Genomic DNA, 23,877 nt, shown 5'->3' with positions numbered 1-23,877 from the left:
TTTCATGCGTCAGATGTCCGGGCAGATGAGTTGATGTTAATGGCGTCCTTCTAATCTAACCTAGGAGGGGCTTATGAGACTATTCATCAGCGACTCCCAACAACGCTCAGCTGCTGCCCCTAACAGGTTATTCGCTAATTATTCAGTGAACATAAATCACCGCGATCTGAACGGGTTCTGTGAAAGAGCTTTAGATACCACGGAGCCAAATGTTTTGCTGCTCCCCTTCTCTGCTGAGGCAAAGCTGTGTGTGTGTGTGTGTGTGTGTGTGTGTGTGTGTGTGTGTGTGTGTGTGTGTGTGTGTGTGTGTGTGTGTGTGTGTGTGTGTGTGTGTGTGTGTGTGTGTGTGTGTGTGTGTGTGTGTGTGTGTGTGTGTGTGTGTGTGTGTGTGTGTGTGTGTGTGTGTGTGTGTGTGTAATGTATGTGTTGGATATACAGTACACGGTCAAGGACATACCGCTCTTAAGTATTGAAGTTACACTGTGCAATACGAGATGGACTAACACATCTTTCTGGCTATTCATGTTTAAAAAACCGAATGGCAATATCTTTAGTTCAATGACCCTTAATTGTTCTGTGTGGCGACGTGCATGTGATTAGTGCCGTTGGGAGCTGTTTGTCTGCATGTCTTGAGGAGGTAATGAGGAAGCTGTCTCCTTGTTTACCATGCAGCAGTCTGCAGGCCTTTTAATAACGTCCTTAATATGGACCGCAGCACCGCAGACGGCTCCTAATTCAAACCACGACCTTCTTCTGCTGAAGGAGAGATTTTCAAAGAACATGCCACCGATGTGAAGATAGGAGAATATCTCCTTGCCGAGCGCACTCTTTCAGTCTATATGTTGCTAATTCTGACCTGTGTGGTGATTCAGTAATGGGTTTAAGGTCTAGATCTTCTAAACATGGCCACAGAGCTACATCCCCGGTTCCCCTGAGAGAGCTGTTGAGAGTGCACAGGTGATAATAGGGGTTGAGTCACACACGTCAAATCCCTGCCGACCTTTCCGTGGCCTGTTGCTGAAGTCCACCGAGTTCTTATTCATAATGATAACACTGCACAGCAGGCAGAGACTCAGGGCCATCCCCCTGCACCAGACAGTCAGCTCTCTCCCATCTGCAGACAATGGAACCAGTGTGTGACCAAGGGCGTCTACGCCTCGATGAATATGCATCGGTGCCTCGGAGGAGATGTAGTTATTTCCACCGTTTTGTGTGGGAGTGTAGATTTATATGCGTAATCCCCGTGTACTATATCAATGCTCCTGGTCAAAAGGAGAATGAATATTCACACACGCGTGCACCGGCGCACGCGCACAGCCTTCTAATGTCAATAAGCACAGATGTAGTGGTATTACCCATCCCTGCAAGTACACTCTTTTGCTGCAGATGATGCAACTTCTGAGGAGAGCATGGCCACACATTTGTAATATGTACAGTGTGCTTGCTGCAGATACAACATTTCATAAGAATGTCTCATGAATTTAAATGTGTTGGGGGGCGCCCTTAGCTCAGTTGGTAGGGCGTCCCCCCCCCCCCCCCCCCCGGGCCGGGCCCAGCAGCAGACCCGGGTTCAATTCCCGCCCACGGTCGTTCTCTGCATGTCACTCGAATCTCTGCCCCATTTCACCTCTGTCTCTCTGCACTATCAATAAAGCATACAAATGCCAAAAAAAAATCTTAAAAAAAAAAATAATAATAACAAAATGTGTTCAACACTCACAGGGAGAATTCTTACTTTTTAGAACAAATACAAAAACTGAATCAATTTAACCTGTGATCATTACAAGTGAAATGGTTTATGTTCCATAAGGTAACTTCTTGTGAGAGTGTACTGATTGGTTTGTAAAAATGTTCCACTCCTTTACTCCAAACCTTTGTTTTCTGTGTGTAGGATGCAACCAGCATATGAAATACTTGAAGCATGTAGTTCTCAAAAGCAGAATACTAAAAAGGGAAAAAAGACAAGCCCTGCTGTGTTTTAAATTGTGTGCTCATCGACTGATTTTGGACAGCAAAGTCACAATATCTCTGTCTAAGGCGGAAATCAGAGCTGGTGATATCATGAGATTAAATGTCCCCATGTCTTAGTAAAAAGCACTGTGGCTGCTGTCAAAGAGTCCCACAGGAGTTGTTCCATTATTCACTTCAGTAAGAGCGACCCTGGGGTCTGTGCCTGGATGACATCATCGTCACTGTCCGTCTCTCGACTCTGTCAAAGAAACGACTTCTTGAGGTGAGAAATAACTACTTCAGGCTATATTCTCGAGGGTTCAATTTGAAATCACAATTCGTGTTCATGTCTTACACTATTTTTTGATTTTTAAAAAGCCATTCCCACTATTGTAAAACATTTTTATCGAAATGAAATTATCATTAAACCTTGAAAGAGCATGGGTGTACCGGGTGTGAGTATGATTTGGCAAATATCCCAGAACTCTTTAAACTGTAAAACTGGATCAAATGCCTGAGGGCCAAGGACATGGTGAGGAGGATATTACATGTTTGTTATGGCCTGTAAGACCTTTGAGATGGATTCACATGAATCCGTGTGAACCTGCATGTGAGCCTTTTTTTTTTTTTTACTCAAGCTCACCACACCCGCAGACAGAGCCGACAAATCAGGGAAAATGACCCCTATCCTGCGTCTGTTTGGTCAGGCGCGGTGATGCGAATACAAAAAAATGGATGCATGCAGGTTAGAAGTGTCATAATCTTATTGGATATTTCACACCGACTGTCCGACCCGGTGAGCGTCACAGCCTGAAATCTCAGCATTAACATTCTGCTCTCAGCACCTCACAGACTTTAATTTTACACGGGCTTGAACGGCACAGACGCCTCCTGTGGATTGATTTGAACCTGAAACTGTGTTATGAAAGGATCTGCCCATTTTTCACATTTCATTCAGATGCACTTTCCCGCTGCTCGGCCTGAAGAAACCTCACTTTATTTGAAATTCAGGCTTGACTCACTTTTGTCACAATCATCTTTTTTCAATTTCCAGGGAGTTTATTTTTCAGAAGTAAGTGGCTGCATTTGAAACATTTGGCTTAAACTCGGCAGACAGCACAGTACCAAATAACTAATGCTGAATAGAGTTGGTGTGCACTGACCCTTTTATAAAGCAATAAGCCTTTGTTTCAGTATTTGCTTATTAAGAAACAACATAACACCCCAAAACATTTTAACAGAGATATCCACAAATATTTCCTCTATAAAGACAAAGACAATTGAGAGGATGATAAAGGGTAGGGCTCAGTGGGTAGGGTGGTCGAGCCGCATCTGCAGAGTCGGTGGTTCGTTCCCCCATCTCCCTGCCACATGTCCCTGGGGAAGACACTGAACCCTAAATTTCTCCAGATAGTTAGCTTGCACCCTGCGTGTTAGCTGCTGCTATCGATGTATGAATGTGTGCTCCAGTTGTAAGTCGCTTTGGATAAAAGCGTCTGCTAAATGACATGTAATGGAATGTAATGTAAAGAAAGTACAAGTAATATCCTTTCTTTACATTGTTAGTAATGTAGTGTGGGGGACTCTTGTCTCACAATAAAAGGAAGAACAACATGTATATGAACCATAACACATTCACAACAGTAACACTGCCCAAACTCAACCAAATCCCCTCACATCTGTGTGAAAAGAATCAGAACCTGTGAAGCTCCCAGCTGTGATGGACAGCTGCACGGGCGTCACACTAGGGGAACTGTTTCTCTGAAACACAGGATGTGCAAACAATGTGTCACTCTTTGTTTCTTCTTTCTTCTCATTTGCGTCAGAGAGTAATTAGTGCCACAGATCAGTTTTAAAAAAAATCCTAGAAAATAATAACCTTGAAATAAAAAAAAGTTACGTTTCAAAGATACAGTATGTTTAGTGTGAAATCAGTTTATGATGAACTTTTTTTTGCACGGACTGGATGAAAAAATGAATTTAGTCAATGAAAAATAGTGCTATTGGACCTTTAAAACTCAAATCAATCAAAGTTATACATTTGTGTGCAGCAGTGAGGTTTAGATATACTTTTCTTTAATTATATTTTGTATTTCATTTTAAAGAGATGTATTTTTTGCTTGATAGCTGAGGATAATTCTAATATCTTTCAAATGCCGTATTATGCCACAGTTATAATAATGGGAGACGAATACAGGCACAGATGTTCCTTTCCCTTTGTCTTCAGTTGGCTGGACGTGAAACTTGGTAAACATTTGCGGCAACAAATGTGACAGCCTTTGAGAGTATGACATTATCTCAGGTGATCAATGGTTTAGACTATGCAGATGATTGATGGCTGCCATCGTCAGTGTTACTTTTCTGTAGTTCAGCCCGTTATATAATTTTAAATTCATCGCACTGCTGTAGTGATTACCTCTGTTAAATGTAAGGACATGAAGAAGTTCTGTAATTATGCCAGCGTGGAATTGTTCTGCTCTTGTCAGACAGTTTTCTTATCAATTTACTGAAGCTGTTAGAAAAATTGTGTCTACTTTAAAAAATCTGCAATGATGACTGTCTGCTGTTAAAAGGGTATTTTAAGAAGATTGGATAGAACTCCTGTTCAAACTCCTGAGTCACTATTAAGCTCAAAAGCAAAGGTCCTGTACTTGAAAGCACTGCTTATAAAATAGAAAAATGCTTCTCATCTATTTCTAAGGTAATTTCTCTCTCTCTATATCTCTCTCTCTCTCTCTCTCTGTCTGTCTGTCTGTCTGTCTGTCTGTCTGTCTGTCTGTCTGTCTGTCTGTGTTTATGAAGACCACAAATGGTTGCGAGGTTTACCATCAAATGTATTGATTAACAAAAAAAAAATGTCTGCAAGTTGTGTTGACATCATAATGTTGGTAATAACATCAACATATTGTTTTGTAATTTCACCACCTTACAATAAGGATTTCAAGTTTTTTAAAGTCCCCTTGCCTACCAGTTTTACATTCCTGGACAAATTGAAACTACTCAAGAAAATCTAACTGGAGCAATTTTATCACTTAAGTGGTTATGAACTTGTTCATAATGTGTGAGAAATGATGGCAATAAAATACCCAACACTAAAAATTCCTTTTAAATAAGATGAAAAAACCCGTTTTTCAATGTTTATGAGCAATCAATCAATCAATCAATCAATCAATCAGTGCAATGGCTGAATCTCCTCTTTTTTAACCCTTTGCTAAAACACGTCCTGCCTTCCAAAAGCCCAGTCTGCTCTGATTGGACCTGAACCTAACTGCCAGGGGTATGTGGTGGCATGCTTATCACTGGTGGAGGAGGTGCTAAGTTTGGTTGGTAAGGGGGAGTGGCATATTCCCTTATGATGTCATAAGGGGAGATCAATCTGACTGGGGTTTTGAAACACAGATTTTCAGAAAGGTTGAGATTGAGAAATAAAGAGAGGGTTGTTTTTATTCTAATAGTCTCTAGTCAGTCAAAACTATTTTGAAAACCATGAAAAGTACATATTGCATATTAGGTGACTATATCTTTGAAATGTGTATTTTTTGAAAAAATTGGATGAATCGATTAACAGAATAGTTGTTGATCAATTTTGATTCCCCTCACTACATTGAGTCATCAATTTATTGACTGTCAGACACACATGGGGTAGCCTGCACACTGAGCTCTCACAGCCTACAACACAACTGTGCACTGCAACTTCAGAAAGACTCGTTTACAATTAACAGTTACGCATCCACAAAGTCCCATGTTGGGCTGGGAAAATTCCATTGTTCGATCGATTTCCCATTGATTTACAATTCTCTTTCTTGCAGTTTGCACATCCCCGTTCATACTGGGAGAGAGAGCGACTCACCAGAGTCTATCCAAATATTTCTTCCAGTCCGGGTAAGTGTTAGCCTATGAGTGGGACTATCATCCATCCCAGCATAGGCATATACATGAGTAGCGTATTCATTATTCATGTCATTGCAGTTGCCCCTGTTATGATACAGTCCTATTTGGAGTGGGCTCCCTGATTTGCTCAGCGCGTCCGTCTCAGCAGTGCGTGCCCCTGCGTCGGGCTGGCTGTGCGCGCTCATAGGTCGGACCGAGAAGAATCGGCGGAGGGGGAGCAGGCAAGGCAGCAAAGTGCGCGCCTACGAGACTGCGCGCCGCAAGCAGGGGGAGAGGTCCAGCTGCAAAAAAGAAAAAAGAGAAAAAAAGGGAAAAGGAAGGAAAAATACGCCGTGACAATGGCAACATCAAGCATCTCATAGGAGGTAGAGCACAGGAGATAAGGGGGTGCCCGCCGCGAATCGGGGAGTTTTGAGAGGCGACGGCCCCTCTTCGTCCCGAGACAAGAAGAAGGCGACAATATAGGACATGCTGGCCGCACTATAGCGCCTTTCCTGGAATACGAATTCTTCCGTAATTGAAAAAATGGAGCGGCGGCGGCAGGGGAGAGGAGAGTCGCGCTGTCTCCATCATTGAGAGGCGCGTCCACCTGCTATAGCCTATTACTGGAGGCCCGGGCTGCTGCTGCTGCTGCTGCTGCTGCTGGTGGCGGGGTACAGGAGGGTGGGAGGGCGGGGGAAACATGCAGGGGAAGTGTTTTCATTTCGGGGCAAAGACACATCTCTGATCTACTGTCCAAAATAAGCGGCCGAGAAAGGATCCCACTGCGACGCAGTTTGGGCGCATACGCTCCGGAGGTAGGGTGTGAAAACGTTTTTTTTTTGTATCATGCTATTCATTTGCTATTGCCGTATGTATTTGAATAGAGAGCGATGTCTCTCTTATGTATTCACATGACAGCTCTATTCACACTCACACATGCTGTTGTATAGCCCCGCTTTCCTTGATTTGACGTGATCGGACATTTTTAGTCCAAAAAGAGAACGCACCAAGCATGCGGTGTAGTAGAGCTGCCTATACCCTGCCTCCTTGGGACAGCTGTCGTAGCCTACATTCATTCGTCTCTGCTGCTCCATCGATTACCCCATTTCCTGCGAAAAAAATGAATAACCCCAATTCTTTGAAGCTCAGGCGCTCACCCATTCGCTTTATAGGCTCTGCAATTCAACACAAATACAAATGCCACGTGTGGTGGTTTCGTATTGAAGTCGGCTGCCTTGCTTGCACTGTTTGTATGTTTTGAAGACAAACAGTAGCCTGTGTGTGTGTGTGTGTGTGTGTGTGGGGGGGGGGGGGACGTCATTTTGAATAAACGTTATGCATCCCGCCCAGTGCTGCTGCCCCCCAAAAATGAATAAGAAAAAGAATATAGGCGGGGGATAATCTATAATCTGAACTAATGAATGATTCATGAATGGGCTATTGAAACCCAATGGGATAACACATCATCTTAGTAGCTAGGCCCCTCCACTGTGATATGGCGAATAAATGATTCATAAACGCTTCACGAGCACAATGTCCTCAAAATTGGCCTAAACATGACGATGGCAGCGCACACACAGGTGCACCGGGGGGCATGTGTGAATGCCTGCACTGTCGGGTCACTAGATCAGTGGCTTGCTGTGTCTGTGGTGCTCCCCCTTTAAGGACGCCTCATGACAGATGTTTACTGGATGTCCCAGTCAAACACACTGCGAGCCAGACAAGCTCCTGCTAGAGAGGAAATCAGCTGCAACCCATAATCAGCTGTTAACTTTAGTTTTAAACGGGACTCTAATTGGATTACATTTTTAACGAGCTGGAAATTCTGCCTGGCTGATGTTTATTGGAAATGATTTGTAAAATGGTGGTATTTCAAGTAAAATACCCTGTTTAATTTATCGGCACAATGAACGATCAGCACAGCAAGCACGGTTATTGACCTGATGTGACTTTCCATCATTCATGTTCTGGAGGCTTGTATTAGCCTGTTTCACACGTTTAGTTTTTTGTTGTTGTTGACTTTTCAGCATTAGTGGGGTAGATTTGCTGAGAAAAAATAAATGTCATGTAAAAAAAAAAAGTGAATGGTGGCAGTCATAGGGCGCTGTTGATCACTGCCCTCTAGTCTAATGTGAAGCCAGCAGTGGAAACCAGATGGAAGGCCATGCATTGATTGAGTCAAAGAGAGCCTTTAAGGGAGGCCAAATTGAGTTGACATGTTGATGTTGGACTCATTATCATGTGTTATCATGAGGCCGTTTAACACCATTGGGGCCGAGGCAGTGTCACATGTGGATGGGGCCTCCTTGCTCTAGCCGCCTGGCCTTGTTTTAAAGATCCAAACTAACAAGAGCTATCATATCAAAAAGTGTCCCCCGAGCCAGTAGCTTTCCCCATTCACCCCTTGCTCCTGGTCGGTCTTGTCGCTTTCAACCAAGTGCCTTCCTCTGTTCGGTTGAAATTGGGTGAGAAATTGAGCCCAATGACACATTTCAGCACCAAGGCTCTGTTTCACAGCAGGGAGGACTGCGCTGGAAGCTAGAACCCTTTTCCCCGAAAATGTGTTTAAAATGCTATCCGAGCGTTATGTTGCCGCAATAAAACCAACAGCTTGTGTACATAGGCTCTTATCTTCCCCTGCCCGTGTGTGTGTGTGTGTTTGCTCTGTGGCTTCTCCTCTGCTTCAGCCTTAGGCACATGTGTTGGGCCTCTACTACCACGTCTGTCGAATGGGATAGAGTCTCAATTATAGCACAAACTGATCCTCATCAGCTATCCTTTATTATTGACCTGTTAATCGCATATGAAAATCACGTTCCTACTGAATATCTCACAACTTGTGTGTTTGAATCACCGGGAATACGAATAAAGAAAAGAACCTTCCATCAGTATACAACTCTGCAGTATCTCAACTGTTTATTTGTGTGATCAGGGCCGTGCACAGACATTTTGGAGGGCATTAAACATGTTATTTCCTGCAGTTTGGTGGAACTGTATGCACCAATTTGTGCCTTTCCTGCATTCATTTTGGGTGGAAATGACATTATTTATGTAATGGAAAAGCAAACAATCAGGTAATCGGCGAATGAATTAAGAAATTAATTAAATATTTTAATTTTTTTATTAAGGGCACTTTTGTACTCAGGGCAGGGGCTCAAGCCCCCCTCTCTGTGCACGTGCCTTTTTCCTGATGCATTCATTTTTATGTGCTTAGGTTTTGCCTGGTAGCTTGTTCTGCAAGTTCTGACTTTTGCAAACGGCAGAACACATCCAGAACATCTCATTAGGCGTATAGGAAGGGCTTTCCCTGTGTGCCTACATGGAGCCCCCGTTGTGCTTCTTATGTCTGCAGTTCTCTCTGCACACTGTATCGCTATACAGTATGGAAGTCACCTGCTCTCGGCCCTAGTCTGTGTGGAGAGAAGCATGCTGGGCCCATCAGGCTTTGTGCTAAAACACACTGTATTAATGTCAGGCCACTGTATGCAGAGGCCCGCCGCGCCGACCCCAGCCCTGCCTAGCATTTGGGCTGTGACATGCTGGCTGCTAGCCCAGCGGAGGCAGTCTTTCTCTGTAATTAAAGGCAGAGGTAAGACCAGGGGAGAAGGCTGGGCACTGATTGCTTTTCATGGCCGCGAGGAGAGAGCTGCAGCATGTCCTGAGGGACCGAGGCGCTGCACAGCTCTATGCTGCCTGCTCTGCCCCCCCTAGACAGGAGCTGTTCCAGGAAGACACACACACACACACACACACACACACACAAACACACATTTGTAGTCAAACGCTGCTGGCATACTCATGCACACACACGTAAACATACCCAAACACATCCTGACGCACACACACCCACAGTGGCTGAGGGAGGCAAAAATTGCATTTGTAGCTGACAGGCAAACTGTGCTAATCTACTTTAAAGAATGCCCGCTCTTAGAAAAATATGTGTCAGTACGAGGCAAGGAAGCACCCAGGCAAAACTGTAACAGTGCAGTCATGGAATGAATTAAAAACAGCGCGATCATGCAGACATTAAGTGTCTCTCCCTTTGATTGGCTGCTGGCCGGCATTGACAGAACAGAGTGTGTAGACGTGAGCAGAAGCTGCTTGTGGTTGTCTTGGACCAGTAGCTCTGCAGGGGGAGCTGTGCCCCCTCCCTCCCTACATAGCAGCAGCCAAACAGACAAGAGCTGCTCTGCACTCCGAGGGGCCTGGCAAACATGGACGCAGAGTATAGGATCTGGGTGGGCCCCAGCAGCGCTTTTGGGGGAAAATAAAAATGGCCTCGGTGCTCTCCTCTCCCTTGTTCTCTCTTTCACTGGGATTCATTCATGACAGCTGGCATGTTAAAGCACACTGAATGGGTTAACAGGTGGAGTCAGCGATGCTGGAGAAGGCTTGTTGACAAAATCACTTTTTGTCAAAACAAATTAGGTAGTTGATCATGAGGAGGTATTCACTGATCGTGACAACAAGCGTTCTCCAGAATTGCTGACTTCACCTTTAAACACATCACAAGCCTTACAGATCCTATCAGACAGATCCCCCTGTTGGAAGGGCAGAAGCAGGAGTATCTTGAGGATACAGAAAGTAAAGGACAGCAACAAGAGAGCGAGGAAAGCACTCAGAGATTATCTGTATGCCAAGTCCAGCTGCATTATTTTTTTTTGCACTGCGTTTGTGAATTAGTTCTGCCACGATAATTAAAGTAATGCATCAGGATTCCTGCCATCAACAAATAAAAGTCCAATTAAGCTGGGGGTCTATTAAAGCACCTACTTGATCTCAACGTGCAGGCTGGTGGTTGGCCACCACTGGGACCATGAGCAGCGCAAAGGCTTGAACGTTCCATGGCTCATTTCCTGCTTTCCACATCAGACCCTGATATTGCAGATGGATAGATAATGTGAAATTTCCCCCTCTCCGCTCTGCTCTCACACTCTCCCGGGCCCCCTTGTATTCCAACTGGTGGGATTCTCGAAACAGATAGTGTGAGAGATGTGATTCTGTGGAAATTTGAGAAGGCAGAGCCAGAAATCTGTGGGGATTTAATGCAGGTGAACTGACATGAATGGTGTGAAAGCGACATATTCACAACATGACTCGTAGGGTTGCAAGCTATATGACGGGGCTGGATTTTAATTGGTTTCACGCCGCGCGCGCCCCTGTATTGTTCCCTTTGTAATGGCACACACAGTGGCAATAACAGGGCTCTGTTTTTTCTGTTATATAATAACACTAATAGATACATCTCCCAATTGTCTAATTTTAAGTTTTTTTTAAATTGCTAATGTGAAGGCGAGATGAGGCACGTATCAATGTCAGGTTGGACTGTGTATACTGTGTCAGGGTCCAGAATGCTGGAATAATAAGCCACCTTCATTAGCCCTATCTTTGATTTGGTGTATGGAAGAAGGGGGGATGGGGAGGGTGAGATGAAAAAAGGAAAAGACATAGTTACTGCTGGTGTTAAGGGGGGGGGGGGTGTTCAGGGTGCGTCCTCCCGCCACAGCCAATCGGAACAAACAAACCGGCCGTGAGACAGACAGGGTTGCTTCTAATGGGAGAGAATCTCACTCTGCCCTGGATGTTTTCCCTGCACCTTTCATTTTCTAATGCTGTTTTGTCTGTTTTTGCCACTTAACAAGGCACCACCAGTGCCTCGGAAAAGATCCGCGCTTTATTTGCTGCTGTACATGATTACCAGCCATTCAAGACGGCTTGGTTTGCAACTCTAAAACGATGCTGTGAATTTATGTGCGAAATAAGAGACAGGCTGGATTTTGCTGTAAATCTTCTCACAGCATACAAGTCAAAGGTTTGGGAAATTGCTACGCATTAGGGGCCTAAGATTTGTTCCCTGATGTCAGTGATTCTGGAACTTTTTGTCCAAATCACTTTATGTCAAAATGAGTGAATATCTCTTCTTGATATGTCACATGTCTGTACTGTGTGCGCACAAAAAAAAAATCTGTGTTAACACAGCCTAGGCTCTGTAAACGGGCATGTTGCTAGCTAAGGTGAGCCTCTTTGTTTACATTACAATTTACAGAACCTAGGCTGTGTATTACCTCCAGATCATTTTTTAGCACACAGTATGGTATGTTATGCCAACTGTCAGTATTGTGCACTCAAAACATTCAGTATTTACACACAGCCTAGGCTCTGTAAAGGGACATGTTGCTAGCTACGGTGCATCTCTTTTGTTTACATACCAATTTACATAATCTAGGCTGTGCATCAACACCAGATTTCTTTTCAGCACACAGTACGGACAGGATTGTGAGGAGATTTTCACTGATTTGGACAAAAAGTGATTTTGACAACAAGCTGTCTCCTCCTTTAATTGTGCTGCTGGTAGTGGCTCCTGCACTCTTTGTGCCCCAATCAAACATTAGTGAAAGTCGAATCAAATGGGTGTTTCCTTCATACTTGATTGATGTGGAGACCAGATTGCAGTAGTCTTCCTTTCAGATCAGCTGACGAATGTCGCTTTACTTTCGATTTAGCGTAGCACGCCAGAGGCAAAACATAATCCGTGCTCGACACATCTAAGCACAAGTCAAATGAAACATGTTTTTGAATATCTTAAAATAAGAGAGAGAATGTAAATTGAATTGCATACATGCATTTCAAGTTGGATTTGACCCTGATGTGGTGCTGGATGCTGCTGCTGATGATACAACAGCTTGACTGCTATTCTACAATGACTAATAATTATAATCATTCACAGCTAGTGGTTCTTGTCAAAGGAGTGGGGGCACAATGGAAATAATAATTAGGACTTCTCGTTTCAGATGCATCGCTGCAGAAGAGTTTATGAAGTGTGTACACTCACTGTGGCTCTTTGCTGTCTAGGATGTACAGCTGTGTGTATACTTGCTTGTTTCCCTGTCTTTGTCATACTCCCAGCACGCCCCACAAAGAATTTCTGCTGGCTCTGGGGTTTCTCTTCAGCTTTGTGACTTCCCCATATTCACACACACACACACACACACACACACACACACACACACACACACACACACACACACACACACACACACACACACACGCTTGTCAAATATGTTTTCGAGTTTTAAAATTACAGTGAGCGAGTCTCTGCTGTCCTAAAGAAGGAGCTATGTAATTGAAGCATACAGAGACATGAAGGGGCCATGATGCTTTATTAGCGGGCTCACCCCCCCAAATAGATATTTTCTAAACCGGCCATCTCAGAGTGCTCTTCTTACCCATTTCCCCAAAGTCATCATTCAAGCGACACTGTCAGGATATACAGCCCACATATATCACAGTTCAGCCAGTAAAATGCTCTCCAGAAGGAGTCGAATATGCACCTCAACGCTGATAAAAGAGCTAATTCATCATTTCTAGTCACACAAAGCCCCAGAGACTCTTTGTAATAGCTTGCATACTGTATATGCACTTCAGGAGATCTGGATTTTACTCAATTATTTGCAGGCTTTCTTTGTCAGAGTTGGTAGTTCGAGAAATACGCTTTGTTTTTTTAATGAGGCAAATAGTTATTTCTCAATTCAAGCATGAAATATTTCAAATGGTTCGGTGTTTTGCAGACAATTTGCCAAAATTAGACAAGAGGCCGGGCATTGCACCTTTTTTTTTCTTTTACCTTTCGAGTGCTGACTCAGCAGTCAAGCATTGAAGGCTCGCACTGAACAATGGGTCAATTCCTTTGTGTTGTTAACCTTATTTCTAATCGTGCAATTTCTGGTAACAACAACACATCGGATGGTTTTAGACTGTAGTTCACTGAAGTGGATTTCTTGATTGGCTGCTTCGTATTTAGACTGAATTAGAAATGATTAGTCAATTAACACCTTTTTTACCCAATCCACAAAACAAATCTATAAAAGCTACAGCAATTAAATTGTTTTGATTGACTTCTTTTTCTTGTGTGTTAAAGATGAAAACAGACTATCTCAAGTTTTTGAATCGAGCAATCTGAAGACATTTTAATGGGCATTTGTCACTGTTTTCTGATCAATTCCTTGACTAATTGATCAATATAATCTATCGATCAATTAGTCAAGGAATTGATATTTTGAGAAAATAACCTGCGGTATAAAAGTTAATGCAACATAATCCTTTACTCGAGTCCCAGTAAAGACAAACTTGATCCCTGCTGGATTCAATAGGCTGGAGCTTTTTTGAAAGGAGATAAAAGGGTTTTGTATATAACCTTTTTTCAATTCTTTAGAGTAAGGTAGAAAAATAAACATTAAAAGCTTTGGTATTCAGGTCTAAACACAGCTTAATTTGTGACACCTGTGTATGAATATGCAGCAGAAATCCATATTTCCATCCAGTTACCTCACTCTCAGTGTGAACATTTCTTTTATTTCTGTTTCTATCACTGTCACGATACAGCCATCTTACCTGCCACTATGGGCTGGATACTTCGGAAGCATCACAACACTGGATATTTTCCTTTTATATTCAAATGACGTTGTGTATAACCTGCTCCTTTGAGATCTGTCTGCAAAGGTGTGTGTATTTCCTTGTGTAACAGCACTGCTTTTTGCCTTTTGTGTTCTCCATTTGTGGATTTGCTTGTGGTTTATTTATGCAGGTAATTCCATTGAGGGAAAACTCTTTTGTCAGTGGAGAGGTAGTGTACAGTCTGCATGCATACTTTATAGCTATACATATGATCTAATAGGTTTAAAAACTCACTATCAAAGATGTATGCTGCCGCAGTGTTTTGGCTCCGGTGATGAGGCCCCAGGAGAGGTGGGCTATCTATGTGCGTAATGTACGTGCTGTGTGTGTGTGTGTGTGTGTGTGTGTGTGTGTGTGTGTGTGTGTGTGTGTGTGTGTGTGTGTGTGTGTGTGTGTGTGTGTGTGTGTGTGTGTGTGTGTGTGTGTGTGTGTGTGTGTGTGTGTGTGTGTGTGTGTGTGTGTGTGTGTGTGTGTGTGTGTGTGTGTGTGTGTGTGTGTGTGTGTGTGTGTGTGTGTGTGTGTGTGTGTGTGTGTGTGTGTGTGTGTGTGTGTGTGCGTGCGCATATAAATTATCTGTTTTAAGCGGCAGTCGGTGCTAACAGAAGCCCTCTGTGCTGACTTTCAGTCCCAAGATGCATTGCGCCGACCTGGACTTAGCAACCTGACAGAAAATTAGCAATAACAAACACCTGTCTGGCTCTCTTCCCCCCCCCCCTCTCTCTCTCTCTCTCTCTCTCTCTTATACTCTACTCTTACAAATATGCCTACAACTATGGAGACTCCACAGCGAATGCAGTGTCTGCCAAGCAGTAGAAAATATGAATGCGTACGTATGCATGTGCACATGCTTATTTGGCCCCCTGAGCTTTTATGTGGGCATGGAAGTTTGTTTTCGTGTATGCACGAGTCAGTCCTAATTCATGTAATAAAACCATTAGCCTATTATTATTATTTCTTTTTTTTTTTTTTTTTTTTACAGTTTACAAAAATGATAAGGTGCCAACAGAGTTCCTACAAGAAACACATATTCAGAGGACAATGGCTCCATTGTCGAGAGAAAAAGTAAAAAAAAAAAATATTGTAACAATTTACACTTTGACTCCATCTCTGGGGGCTTTAGGAAATGTTAATTTAAGTTCCCATTATGAAATGTATTTAAATCAGACCCAATAATTAATTCCATTATTCTTGGAGGCTGCTGTGGGCTCCTGTATCCGTTGAGATGGTGTGCTGCTCCCCCCTGAGACCTGTGGGTTTTCCCATCACTTTTAAAAATCAATTACCTTTCTACCTCCCTCGCCTCTCTAACTCTCTCAACACTCTCTAAGTACTCTCCTCATATTCTTCATTAGATAGCCCACCACTTCACCTATAGCTCCCTATGAACCAGAACTCAGTATTTTTTTTAAGTGTCCACGACTCATTTGAGTGCCTTTCTCTTCTGATTTATTAATATGTCTTAGGTATAGCTGTTGGCCTGCATGGATTGTTCTCACTTTTTTCTTTCTGTCTTCCAGTTTTTAGACAACGCCGCTGCCTCAGATATAAATAGCTGGACAATGTGTGACTGGGTGAGACCTGTTAGCCTGTATGTGACACTAAATCTACAACATAGACACTGCTGTGCTGCAGCGCTTTGGAGAGAGATCATCTTATTCTCCCTTGTACGCCATCTCAGAGCCATCTCACTGCACTATAACACTGAAAGGAACAGGCACGTATGGCTTGACGGCTTGCTTCCTATTTTAGTCGTCGGCAGGTAGGCGTTTGAGTTGAACTGCGGAGGATCTCTTCTGCGGCGAAAGTCTTCGTCTAATTAGTTTGTCTAATTATGTCTTTGTGCTGGAAATTTTCTCAAATTAGTGGTATCGTGCCGAATGCGAGCGTGTTCATTACGGTTGTCATGAGAATTGTCGCAGCGCTTGGAGGAGGGAAGGGAGAAAGAGAGAGGGAGAAAGGGAGTGTCACTGGAACCAGTAAGCTCTCTTATAGGCCCCAAATCCCCTTTTATCAAACACACATATCATGTAATGGGAGATTTACACATAGCCTGGACCCCGGGAATTCACTGGAAAACACACACACACACACACACACACACACACGCACACACACACGCACGCACGCACGCACGCACACACACACACACACACACAAACTCCCTTCCTCCCTGTGCAGGGGGTGAACCTATTTGTGGAAGACCACTGAAAGGTCCCCTTTGATTTTCCCCCCGCTGTGCGTCAGCTGCAAGAGTGTAACAGCATTGGGGATGTAAGTGTCTCACCGGGGGACAGGTTTTGATTTTCCCTCCTCGTGAGCTGCCACAGCATCAGGGATGAAGACCCAAACACTTCATTTCCTGCATTCTTGTGAATTTTGTTCGACCAATTTGTTCCTTTTCTGCATCAATTTATGGTAGAAATGTCTTTATTTATGTAAAGGAGAAGACAATCAGGTTCCCCAGTGTTTTGGGAACTTTTTTTTGGAATCATTTCTTCCTGCTCTTTACTTTGCAGCAATGTTAACTATGACACTTTATTGCTAATGGAATGCCAAGCCAACATTGGCAATTAAATGGGTGCGCTATCAGCTAGCGTTACCTAGTTAGCTGAACTGTAACTTAAGGCAAAAGTTAAAATCTTTCCAACCCTTAGTCGTTATTTATTTTATTCTTTAACCTCTTTCGGGGATTAAGGGGTTGTCTTAATGTATTATTTTTGAGTGGGACAAATTGACCTCTTCTAAATATTATATCGAGGGGGACATAGACCCCCACCCCACCAAAAAAAATCTACACCTATTACATCAACAACACTGAGCCTCTTCTCGAGGGCTAGCTCACAGTCTCTGTTCCTTCTTTCCCTCCCTTCCTGCCTCTCTCCTTCCTTTTTTCATCATTGCTTCCCAACCATCCCTCTCTCTCATCCTCCCTTTTTCCTCTTTCTCTCTCTCCTTCCCCCCACTCCTGGGCCTACAGTAATTGGTATTCCGAGTGGCAGCTGGGATCCATACAAACACGGCAGACAGAGGGAGAGAGAGTGAGGCAGAGTGTGTGTGTGTAAGAGGGAGAGAGAGAGAGAGAGAGACTCACACACACACACACAAGGAGGCAGAGAGAAAGAGAAAGCCAGCAAGTCAATACGCTGGTTCATTAGAGTACTGAGTCACAGTGGCCGCTGCCTCGTTTGTTTGTGTTTGTCCAATACTCTTGTCTTAAGCAGAGCCCACCGCCTCTGTCCGCTCACACCGCACCTGACAGCAACACACACCCCAGGCTGTCTGCCTGTCTGTGATACGGGCCTCTCCGTGCCGTGACTATTTGGGATATACCGGCTTATGAAATAATTTGCAAATCGATAATTAAAGGCGGAGTCTGCGTTACTGGAGAAGGCTTATTGTGAAATCAGTGAATATCTCCTCAAGATCCGCTCTCTGTCCTTACTGTGTGTGCTGAAAAAATAAATAAACTCACAGCCTAGGCTCTGTAAACGGCTAGCTGACCGCTAGCTATGATGGGCCCTCTTTGTCTACATACCAGTTTACAGAGCCTATAGGCTGTGAATTACCACCACATTTTTTTCAGGGCACACACGGTACACACAGAATACTGACTCCACCTTTAAGCGAAAACAGGGTCTCATGTCTAGAACGGGGGGCCCGTCTTTCCCAGAAATTGGCATCGGATTGCCTCTATGTTATTTCCGTAATCATGCTGCGTGTGATTGAGTTCGATTTTCCATGAATAATTATGTGTCAGTAATATGTGATATTTTTGACTGGATCAAGGGAGGTGTTGATGAGACACACAGTGAAACAAATAATAGCAGGTCTGATTATATGGCGACAGACGTAAGAGAAGAAAGGCTCTGCTCTCAGAAATGGAATTTAGAGATGAGAGAGAGAGAGAGAGAGAGAGAGAGAGACTCCATTAGGACACAAAAATAAGATTCTGCGGTTATTGAAAAATAGGAAAGTGGATTTTCCAAAAAAACAAGAGAGGAGCCTGTTTTTCAGTCACAGCGGGCTGAGCGCAGACCACTTGTCAGGATATTGAGAGAGAGAGAGAGAGAGAGAGAAAAGGACTGGCATGACCTGTTCCTCTCGTCAAGGCCTGTTTATTTTGGAGCAAACAGTAATATGCGCGGGGTTGTGTGGTTGTGTGTCCCGGTGCTACAGGGCCCTGCATGGTGCACAGTGACCTCTCATTACCACTGCTTGAGGGAGCGTGAAACGGAGGAGATCACTCCAAAGGGCAGCTGTGTAGATGCGCCCTAACCTTTTAGACCATTGGAATAAGTCAACCATACAAATAACTCATTAACCTTATCCATTTAAATGAAAAGCTCCTACTTGTGCTCCAACACCCCCCTTTCTTCTCTCCACTATTAGATTTGTTTAATTGGCCATCGCGCATGATGGTAATGGCAAGTCCCTTTGCAACGTGTTGTGGTCAAGCCATATGCAGCAGGGCATTGTGGGATTTGGACCCCTTTGGCCCAGACACTTAACAAAGCTGCTTTAAGATCTAGTGGGGGGAGGGAGAGAGGTGAGAAATGCAGGGTAGGGGAAGTGATAACATGTTAGCTTGTGGCTGAGTCTGTTGTTAAGGAAGCTGCCCTGCGGCTCTGTCCAGCAGCACAGGAGGCCATTGATTGGAGGAGCTCAATAGCTCGGGCCTTTTAATCACCTCGCTCAGAGGCTGCATTGTCCCACAGGCCTGGAGAATAAGCGCTGCTAATACCCCTGTGCATATGCACACAGCCACCGGCTCCCAGGCTCCTACAGCCCCACACAGCCACTAATCAATAGGGCTGATTACCAACAGGGAGGCAGACAGGGCTTTGTTCTCACTCGGCCACAGGAAAGCTCGCTCTCCTTCCAAACGTGTTGACGATGTCGTCCTTTGCTCAGGTCCAATATTGCGAGGCTTAAAGTAGCCGATGTAATAAATGCCAAATACATTACAACTGCCAATACCGTGATCATTGATCAGATATTAATGCAATAAAAGGAGATGATTTAATAACTTGCCATTTTCTGAACCAATAACGTAATAACTTTTTTGCCCATGATGTAATCAATTATTAAATTATTGTCTGGTTGCAATGGTAAGGTTAAGTGTCTTGGAAGTGTGATACTTTATAGCCAATAAATAAAACCTAAATAAAGTGATATAAGTATATTGTTACATTATCGGCTCCAGTTATTACATTTTTAAAGGATTTTCTAAAACCCATCATTTCATTGAACAACCAGCCAATAGTGTAATATTACTTATTACTAACAGTAATCTCTTATTACGATATAGGGAATAAGGTATTTGGTTATTGGTTCAGAAATTGCATCTCGTTTTTTGGCAAGTAACTACATTATCGGCTGTGATTACATTAAAAACTGATTACATTGTTGACTGCTGCAGGCGCATCCGTGATGTGTCTGTTGCTGTGTGAGGAGAAATGTGATGTGGATCTGATGGTTTGTACACACTAAAGGCCTGTTCCCTGAGTGGGGAATAATGTGCTGTTCTGACCCAGTTGTAAAGAGAAAACATTAAGACTCTAAACATGCAGCTTCTAAAAATGGCATTTCTCTCACTCTCCCTCTCTGCTTTGCACTCTGCCTCCATCTCTCCCTCCCTCAATCTGTCCCTCTGCCTCCTTGGCTGTCATATCTCTTTATACTGTTTAGAAATGCTGTACATTGTGTTACAGGGTTGTGACTGATAGCCTGCCAATTTCAGCTGTGGCACATCAGAGAGGCTAACCCCCACCCCCCCAACCCACCACACACACACACACACACACACACACACACACACACACACACACACACACACACACACACACACACACACACACACACACACACACACACACACACACACACACACACACACACAAATACACTCAACACAGATTCACACGCATTAAGGCCGTGACAGTATGTCCCTTTTACTGTTCTCAGTGATTCCAGGCAGCCCTGATTAAGTGTTTCGCAGGGAAGCTGGGTTTTCCTTTAGTTGTCGTTATAAAAGGCCAGCGTGGCCTTTACCAAACAGCGACAGGCTAGAGTGTCTTCACTACGGCTGTCCCCGACTAAGAATTGACATAGTCAAATCTGATTGGTCAAGTCTTACAGTCGACTAAACGTTGAATAATGTTGTTTTTTTCCCTACTCATTGATCCATATTGTCATATTGCTACATTGGCTTCCAAGGGGTTAAAACAACCGATTACAGTTCATCTTCCTGACTTGGCATAAGAATTACTGTTATTTTGACTAAGTCTACCATTCACACAATCTAAAGAAAATGATTAAAAGCTCATGGGTTGTTGTTTTTCTTTTTAAATTTGTATTAACAGTATTAGTAATAGGCTGATGTGTATACCACAATAGGCAATATGTCATTATTTAAAAACCGTCAGACATCTAGAACCCACATATAGCTGGAATAGAATAATCCTTGTTTCATCGCCACATTTTAGGACTATTTGAGTGCGAGATTGGCAGTCAAATCGTCTCCTTTCATCGAATCATCGAATAGTCGAATATTCGGGGTCAGCACTAGTCTCCACCATGGCTTGTATATAAAAGAGGGTCTCCAACGCTGAAAACACAGAAATTCCCTCCTGGGGTGGTTTGTGTGCAGCCTCACAAGAGTAATAGACAGGAATAATTGTTGTCTGGCATCAGGGATTCTGAGGGGCCATTTATATTTCCATGGGCGCAGCCTATCAATAAGCCTCTAAGCTGGGTTTCAAAAACTAATAACATCAATGACTTTAAAGGGAAAACAAATATCAAAGGATATGACGGGCGTATTAGCAAAGCAGAGATGGCTGGGTTAATATTGAGATTGAAGGTGGTCCGTGGCTGTTGTTGTTTTGTCCCATGCCCCACCTCAATATTGTCCCCACCCCACCTAAAAAACACACACTCCCTCTCTCTCTCTTTCTCACCGACACCCTTCCCTGCATTTTCCTATCTTGTCTCTCCCTTCTTTCTTCTCTGCGCATCTCCTTTCTTCTTCCTTCTGTCCTAGGCCACCCCCTACACACACACACACACATGCACACGCACACATGCGCACACATACACGCACATGCCCTGTCCTTTCGGTTTGAAGCTGAGCAACAAAAAAAGGAGTCGCCCTTCTGAAGCCACGGGGAAATAATTTGTGGCTGGGAGAACAAAGGGAAATCTTTACTGTGAGGGTAATGGAATGGATTTTTGTGATGTGGATGAAAAAAAAAAGGTCTCCATTTTAGACTCTCATTTTGAAAAACAAAGTTCTGATGGAAGATCTTGATTCAAAGAGAAAAGGGGTTTTCAATGTCTGATGTATCATTTTCTCAGGCCCATGATTAATAAATTTAAAGTAACTTCAAATAAATATTTTTCCACTCTCGCGCATTAACTATTCATCAGCTGCTTATTGTGTGCACACTCTAATGTGCCTTCTTCATTATCATTGTATTCAAGCTGGAGAAAATTGCAGCCACCGCCATTTCTAGGGCTCGAATAGAGTTTTAAAAAGGGGGCCATGTTCAATCCATTATGGCCACGTATTGACTGGAAATCCCTCAAAGCCTGCAGGCGGACCTCCATGCTCATTTATTGAGCTGTTATCAATGAGCTGCTTTTTTCTGGGCTCAAGAGACTCTGTGGCCGTATTAGGAGGACGTTTATTGTGCTAAAAAAACAAAGGAATAGGGAAACCAAAGAATCAGTGGATTATTCAAATCAACACTCACTTATTAAGTCTCCTCATAAAACATTTATATATTTTTTTTATCACTTGACGACTTTAACTGTGTAACTTTCTTGTGGTTCCTTCTTCTCATGTGGTTAATGTCATTAATTTTACCCTATTTGGCTATCAACACAACTTCCTTAACATAGCCAATGTGCTGTTGTCTTTTTCCACCCCGTCCGAGCAATGCTTGCTTTTGGAAATAAGCTTGAAGAAGCAAAGCTCCATCAATCGTTTCAAGAACGCAGTCTCACACAAAGGAATTCTCATTTTTCTTTCAGTTTTTTAAGTCCTTCCATTTCCCAGATGGATTAATAAGTGCTCCCCTTCTGTCTTTGCGACTCATAAAGTGAGAAAAAGTCTGTTATTTAATCGTCAAAAATACAGTAATTGGAAAAAAACTGGTCGAAAGATTGTTCTAGTGAATTTTTATCAATACGAGTCGGTAAAAAACAACTATTTATTACTTTTTGGCAAAATCTGCTGACTTTCTTTGGTAATGTTCGAGTTGCTCTTCATGGAAGTGGCAGAATAATTGTGTGGACACTTAGGAACAACTGTCTACAATGCACAATGAGTGATGTGTGACTGGGGAGAGCGATTAAACCAGAAGTCAGTCTGTTTTTTGCCTGACAATAGCCAAAAGTGCTTCTAATCTTAGAACTTCCTTTGTGCTACCTTTTCAATGTTGTAGTGTTCATGGATTAATTAGTAATGTAATGTAATGGGTTGGATTTATATAGCGCTTTTCTTCATACTCAAAGCGCTTTACAGGGTTCCAGGTTCCATTCATTCATACACACACAGTCATACCGGTGATGGTAAGCATGATAGTAGCCACAGCTGCTCTGGTGCAGACTGACGGAAGCGTGGCTGCCATTTCGCGTCTACGGCACCTCCAACCACCACCTCAAACATACAGCAGTCATACACATTTACACAAGGCAAGGTGAGTGAAGTGTCTTGCCCAAGGACACAACTTGATTGACACAACAATGAAACAAGTGGAAGGGCGGGAATCGAACCGTCCACAGTCGCCCCGATTCTGGACAGTTAAATCTGCTGGACATTTTTTTACTCTAACATTCAGTAAATGCCTCATCCATTTATTTGAAACAATAAGAATAAATACACTAACCACACAGCTGCATTAATCGATTCTTAACCATGGCCAGTTATTATGCTTGTAAAAGCTGATATTGTTTACCTGTTGGCAAGCAAATTCATATTTGCATATCCAAGCAGACATTTGAGCAACATTAACGTTATTTGGAATTGTGTTGAAGCCTTTCTTTTTGTTTTTGCAGATTTAGCTGTCGTCAGCTTCAGAAAAAAGTGGCCTTAGCTCACCAGATGCTAACCATCAGAAAGCCAATAAGCACAATTCCCAAATTGTCAAACTATTCCTTCATAAGCACATTTTCATTCCATACTCAGATTTCAGACAATTCCGCTGTGAACCAAAAACCAAAACAAAATCTGAAATAAAAAAAAATTCAAGCGAGTGATGTATGCTAGCCACACACACTTTACAGTGAAAGGTTTTATTAGAAGTTGCAAAATACCCCCAAATGAATCATGATAATGCATCTGTGACATTATCTTTTTGGTGAGAGGATAAAGTAACACCAACCAAGCTTCTATGCTGAGTTGCAGAGAATACAATCAAAACTGAACAAAACGCAGCACTGTAATTAATGGTATTAACCAAAGCAATATGACCCCCACAGATAAGCTGTATTATTGTGAGTTCTTTTATGTTATGAAACAGAAAAAGAAAAATCACAATTATTGAACCGCTAAAGGAAATGCTAACCAGTCGATCTTGAGCAGCTCACTTCAGGGCG

The sequence above is a fragment of the Ammodytes marinus genome (assembly GCF_949987685.1).
Source record: "Ammodytes marinus genome assembly, chromosome: 10".
NCBI lineage: Eukaryota > Metazoa > Chordata > Actinopteri > Uranoscopiformes > Ammodytidae > Ammodytes > Ammodytes marinus.
This window is presented reverse-complemented; position numbering follows the sequence as displayed.